Genomic DNA, 6,953 nt, shown 5'->3' on the forward strand with positions numbered 1-6,953 from the left:
ACTTGCTGTTGAAGCCGGTGGTTTCTGTATGGGTGGAGGGGACCCTCGGTCGTACGTCTCTCCGTCGCATCCGCCAAACTCGCTCATTTTTTTCCACGGGCCACAGTGACCATGCAGGACACACACACCAAAATTGGATTTTCTATGATTTTACGGGCCGAAAATCCCAAAAACACCGCCCGCACGTGATGCAACGTGCGTTCGTAGTCGGATTTCGTTCATCTCTGGCGTGCGGTACCCGGGTGGGTCCCCACACGCGCTGGCAAAAATTGGGTGCATTCCGGCAAACCGCACAGGCCCTTGCTGTGGAAGCCGGTGGTTTTGGTGTAAAAAGGTGTGTAATGAGCACCTTTTTTTTCTGTAACCTTCAAACATGCCCAAATTTTTGTATCGCATTGTGTCTACATGAGAATCATGCATGCCAATTTTCTGCGCATTTTGGGTCTGTTTGCATTTTCTACGGTTTTTGGCGTCGAGGGTCCAAAAACACTGTTATTAATCAATATTATTTCATACTAATTTTTTTAAAATAATTACTAATTCCTTTTTCTAATTTCGTTTTTGTCCTTTTCCTTTCTTCCTCTCTTCATCTTTTCTTTTATATAATTTTTATTATTCTTTTATTTTACCGGTAAACCATTTAATTTTAATTTCTTTAGGGTCACTTTTATTTTATAAAATGATTCACTTTTTTTCATTATATTTCATAATAATTTTCATTCCAACATAACGATAGTTCATTCAACATTATGACGGTTCATTTTACATTAGAATATAGAAAACTTAATTAAACAGGACTTAACCGAAATTAATTAAACATAAGGACCTAATCTAAACCTAATCTACTCGTCGTCGTCGGAGGCGGAGAGGTCGATGATCTCGCCCGCACCGATGTCACCGTCGTCGTCACCGTCGCCGTCGTCGCTGCTCTTGCTGTCGCCGTCCCAGTAGCCGCCTCCGCCGTCATCCTCCTCCGGAGCCACCTGCGGCTGCACCGCTTCGATGGCCGCCGCCGCATCCAGTGCGGCCTGCAGCTCGGCGGCCTCTGCTGCCGGCGCCATAGCCGCCGCGACGTCGAGTGCGGCCTGCTGCTCGGTGGCCTCTCTTGCCTCCGCGGCTGCCGCTTCTGCCTGTGACGCCCGCAGTGCGATGAGGTAGCCGGGGCAGTCGTCGAGGTCGCTGTCCTCGCCAGTGTGAACTACTCTGGTGGGATCTCGACAACGGGAGGGGAGGCGGGCCGGGCGAGGGCGGGAACTGGACGGCGGGACGAGCTTGGAGACGGCGCGGCCGCCGGAGGGGGACGGCGGGGCCAGCGCGGGGCAGAAGACGAGCCGCGCGGGGCAAACGACGAGCCGCCCGGGCCAGACGACGAGCCGCCCGGGCCAGACGACGAGCCGCCGGTTTGCGACTCCCAAGAGCCTGCGCGACGACGGCCCAGTAGTCTTTGCCCTTCCAAAACCTAGCGCGGCCGACGATGTTCCACCGGCCGCCCTCGTGCCGGCGGAGCTCATCCGGCGACGCGCCGGGCCCCCTCGTCGTGTACCCGTCGGCGGTGATGTCGAACACGTGCGGCAGACGGCAGTCCGGCGGCACCATCATCCCGAGACGGATGAGCTCGTCGGTCTCCGGCGTGCTCAGGCTCGTCGGCCACGAGCCGCCGCTGCCGTCGGACGCCATGGGGGGCGCCGGGAAGGGAGCTCATCGAAGGTGGAGCGCGTCGGTGGGTGGGGTGAGCGGGGCGAGGGAGGCGCGTCGAGTGGAGTGGGGGAAGGCAGACGTGAGAGGAGCGGCGTTCTAAAGACGGGCGTCGGTTGGTGGGGAGGCAGTCTGGTAGGTGAACGACGCCCGACTTAGCACCGACATTAATGGCGCATCGGGCCGGCGGCCGCCTCGGGAACCGCCCTTGACCGACGCCTAGACGGCACGCAACTGCCCGTCCCACACGTCACGTCGTGTTTTTTTTTTGTTTTTTTTTCATCAAGCCGACGCCACGTCGTCACGAGTACGTCGCTCGACAGGTCGCGTCGTCTTTTTTTTTCTTTGGTCGTCGTCGTGCATACACGGATGGCCGCGTGTACGGGGAGTCGACGTACAGCCCCGTCGCGCGGGCGGGTACAGCCCCGTCACGCGGGCGGCGGCTTTTTAAGTGCTCGGACGATCCTACTCTTTTTAATGAAGGGGTACGAAGCGATCTCAGCCGTTGTTGTATTTAGGGGGTTGTACCGAAGAAGAAGTGTTCTAAATATCAAAGCCACGAAGTTGAAAGGAGTTAACCAAGCAATCACAAGAGTGTATTAGAGTCAGTTCCTGCATTGTCAGCTTCTCTCATGGCGACCTCACAAAAACATACTCCCTCCGTCTCAAAATAAATGTTTGAGACGGTCCACTTAGAGTTAACGAAAATAAAATCTTCTTAAGAAAGTTCTGCACCCTCACTAACTCTTGTTGCCTGCTATCTTTGTGTGTTTTGCACTTATGTTACATGCATATCTAGGCTAGCCATATATAGCTGGTCATGGCATGTCTGCACTTTTCTCTTCATAGTTAACATCAAATCTGGTGTGATTTCTTCTTCTTCTGAGCAACCTGGACTTGATTGTTCTAAAAGAACTTTATATTGATTCAAATAAATCCGAGCGCACCATCATCTTTTATTTGAACCACAGCAAGCCAAGCAAGTAGCACTTCTGATGCTGTATAGACTTCACAGCTGAATGTACATTCATCTGTGAACAGAGCTAAACTATAGCTTCAGCCTCCTATCTCGCTTTTTTCGCAAATTTCACAACGCAGATGCTGTCGTACATTTCAGTCTCAGTCTATTTGTTCGGTTACATCTCAGATTGGGTCCAGCATGGCAAGAAGTTCTCTACGCCCCCAAATAACAGCAGATGCTATGCCTTCTTCAGGTTCATCCACAGCTTACATTCTCGACGAATACAACGGAAAAACAATTCTGAGATAACTGGCTTCCGAAATTAGACAGGTCTACAGCAACACAAGTTAGACAGATCCATGTGGAATCAGGTACCATATTCAGTCAACTACAGCTAGTCTGCGGGGTCGATAGAGAGAGTTTCGCAGGTCCTGCCTTGTCGGTGGAGGCGGCTGATTCTTCTGCTGGCTCGATCGTGCGAGACCTCTTCTGATCGGCTGCCAGCTCTTCGACAGGACTGGTGCCTATCTTATAAGCCTAGGACTTTTCCTTGGAGTGTCGGTATGGTAGTTCTTCTTACGATAATTCCTCTTCACTCTCACTGCCTCTGCATCGCCACCTTTAGAAGTCCGAGTTTTCGGAGTGGTGAAAGTCGGGCCTGCAGCAGGTCAACGTTAACATTTTCTCAGGAAGGCCACTGTTAAACTTCAAATAATAGGAATTTGTTGCAATGCTTGCTTGAATGGATTGTTCGCATGATAAACACACAACTGTAATGACAAAGGGGTAGAGATGAATTTACTAGGGAATGACGCTGATGTTGGAGAGCGATGACAGTTCGGTGATGTAGCCGTATCAAGAGGTGTTTCTTCCGTAACGAAGGACAACGGGGTAGCTTCCAAAGCATTTCCGGACTCACCAGCATCTTGCCTTCCTTCACTAGCTGCAACAAACACAGCCAGCACATCTTGCCTTCTTTCACTAGCTGCAACAAAAGGTGTTTTTTCTGTAGTCAGGGACGATGTGGTGGCTTCCAAAGCCTGCCCGGACTCAGCAGCCTCTTGCGTTCCTTTAGTGGCTGCAACAAACACAGCCTGCGCATCTTGGTTACCTTCACCAGCTAGGACAAACATACCCCGCTTATCAAGCATCCTTGCCCGATCTTGAGTTGCAATTTGATTCTCTTGAACAGTCTCCTCATCGCTGCTCAAGTCAATAATATTATCATCACTCAGCTCTATGAAATCTATTATAGTCATTGTGTGGCCTAAAATAGTAAAAATGTGTGAGCAATGATTAATGAACAGTGGTTCAGGAATAAAAAGAAGCTGAAGCTGGCAATGCTGATACATTTAAGGCTTGTTTCACAAAAAATAAGGAAAAAAAGAAGCTGAAGCTATATCCATCTATTCGACAGTTTACCCCGAAGGGGAAAAGAAACCAGAAAGAAGCAAGGAAAACAAATCATTTAAGGCTTCCCTTTTTTAAGAATCAAGACCACTGTTACTTTTACCTTGACAGGCTCTCTAACTAAGAGCATTCTCTATTTCTAGTTCATGAGCTAAAAGATAAAACACTGAAGGCACTGGCGGAGCTATGCCTATAGCTGCAGGGGCCATGGCCCCCCCAGCCCATGAACTTTTTCTGAAGAAACTCCATTTTGGGTAGCACAAATTCAGAAAAATACAGTTTTTGGCCCCTCCAGAAAATTATATTTCATCATTTGCCCCCTCAGCTTTTCCTCGCTAGCTCCGCCACTGACTGAAGGTACTTTAAAATAAGCATAGCTTTGCATAATTCGTCTTAACCGTGGAAAAAAACCTAAAATTCGAGCTCTGGAATAATCTAGCTTCAGTAAACTCTTAAGATGACACAGAACAGACCCTTGATTTTTACAACTGAAGATATACAGAATAGTGTGGCTGGATATTGCAAACAGAAAGTAGTCTGGTCATGTAAAAATGAAGCTACAATGTTAGACCAAGCAGCAGCAGAAATCCGAATGGAATTGTTGAGTATAAAAATACTGAAAAGAGACACTTCCATCGCACAGCTCAATATCTACTAGCTAAATCTTTTATTCAAGATTATGGTACCATACTGGAATGTGGCTGTGTTAACTATTCTGCAAGGTTTCAATCTAAAAAGTATCTAAAAAGATGGTTAAAACGTAGAAGGGTATGAAAATAGAAAACTTCATACTAGAGGAACTACCAGTAGTTACAGAGCCAATCTTCTTAAAACGCTGGCCCAAGTTTCCTCAGCTTAACTGGATCAAACTGTGGAAATAGATGGCCAGAGAAACCATGTCAAAATAGTAAGGAAAAAGGTACGCTAATGGTTATGTATTTGCGTTGCGTTGATAGTTGATACGTTATTCTTCTATATACCACAACATTGTATTGAATCTGCAAGTCAAAACCAGACCATGGTGGTTTATCAATAAAAATGAAAACATAGGCAGATGAAATGCTGGCCCAATAAAAATGAAAACCAAACCATACTGGAATGTGCCTTTGTTGACTATCTGCAAGGTTTCCATCTAAGAAAAAAACTAAAAAGATGCAAATAAAAGCAAGTATGAAAATAGCAAACTTCATACCAGAGGAACTACCAGAAGTTACAGAGCCAATCTTTTAAATGCTGGCCCAAGTTCCTCAACTTCACTGGATCAAACTGTGCACATAGATCACCAGAGAAACCATGTCAAAACAGTAAGGAAAAAAAGTATGCTGATGGTTATGAAGTTTCGTTGCATTGATGTGTTGTTCTTCCATATACCACAAAATTATATTGAATCTGTAAGTCAAAACCAGACCATGATGGTTTATCGAAAAAAATGAAAACCATACGCAGATGACATTGAAGAAGTTCGTAACATTTTTTTGACACATTCCATGAATATAGTAATCTGCGAGTCAACACTACCATAAGTTGACTGCTAGATTGCCAACTTATCCCTCTTTAACAATTGAGATACTACTAACTGTTATCTTTGCCTTGACAGACTCTCCAATCTAGAGCACCAGCCATGAACTCTCTTCACTTAACACAAGTGGTAAAATGTAAAGCAGTGATGACCGAGGAAAGCACTATTGACGGCAAATGTACTAACATTACTGTCATGCAGGCAGTCATGAGCATCCCATATATTTCAGTGCGCAAATTAAATAAACTGGTCGCAAAATCTAGCATCTGCGTTGATTCATACATGTTTGCTGTGTCGATTCATTTGCTGAATTTCACGGTAGACTCGCAAATTATTACGGTCCTGAATTTCCTGCAAGATTTTGTTCAGTAGTTCACCAAGCGAAGACGAGCCTGTTCGGCGGGGAAAATGTTGCTTGCAATTTGGCCATTTGGGAGAGCAGAATATTTGACTGTTTAACTTACTGTATTTGGGAGAACAGAATATTTGGGAGAGCAGATTTTGTACAAGTGTAAGTTGACTGTCTCAAAGAGTTGCTTTGGTTGAAAGATGTGCCTAGCCTCGACAGATCGTATCTACATTATATAACCACGACCAGCAAATGCCAGGGGATCTCTGTTTTACTGTTCAACGTACTAGTACTACTGTAAAGCTGAGTGCTGTGGGATGAGCGAGCTCTGAGATCTCAATGCTTAGAAGAAACAGTTGGCAAATCTCGAAGAGATCATCTGGAAACAAAGAATCTGGAAGAGAAGAGAAGACATGGAGCAAACCTTGTTTCTCCGCTTCCCCTTCTCACTCCCCCACCAGCCTACTTCCTGCCATGCTTGCCAATTCCCAACAAGATGGAAGATCAGAGCTCTGCGAAGAAACCAGCGGGGGTCGCATGTTTGAGGCGAGCAAGATCAACTCTAATTCAAAGAAACAGAGGGTTCCTCACCCGCAGCCGCAGGACAGATCGGCCGGATGCCTTGGCTCTGCGCCCAAATGCGGTCCAGCGGAGGAGGAGGAGTGGATCTGCTTGGTTATTTGGGAGGGGGGAAGGCGAGCTGGATCGGCTGAGTCAAGGAGATGGGCTTGGTGCTCTGCTCCATCGATATCTCCATGGGGTGGAAGGGGACGGAGCCATGAGAGTCTTGGGGTTTCTGTACCGTGGGACCCACTGGGAACAGTCAGTGGCCGAACAAAAGGAAGAGCGCGTCCAGCTCCTTTCACTTTATTATATTATTATTACCGGCCGAAATTGCACTTATACAAAAGGAACTCGAAAATTCTCAACAACAACAAAAAAAAAGAAACTCGAAAATTGATGAACCCATGTTTTTTTTGCACACAATGCAAAGGGGATCAAAGATTTTTTGGACCGTA

At 46.7% G+C, this 6,953-nt stretch overlaps 1 pseudogene; it reads right to left on the bottom strand.

Moving 5' to 3' along the window:
• Window positions 1-2,780: 2,780 nt before the first annotated feature.
• LOC119274345 lies at window positions 2,781-6,738 on the bottom strand (annotated as a pseudogene).
• Window positions 6,739-6,953: the final 215 nt, after the last annotated feature.

Source organism: Triticum dicoccoides, chromosome 3B (assembly GCF_002162155.2).
Source record: "Triticum dicoccoides isolate Atlit2015 ecotype Zavitan chromosome 3B, WEW_v2.0, whole genome shotgun sequence".
Lineage (NCBI taxonomy): Eukaryota > Viridiplantae > Streptophyta > Magnoliopsida > Poales > Poaceae > Triticum > Triticum dicoccoides.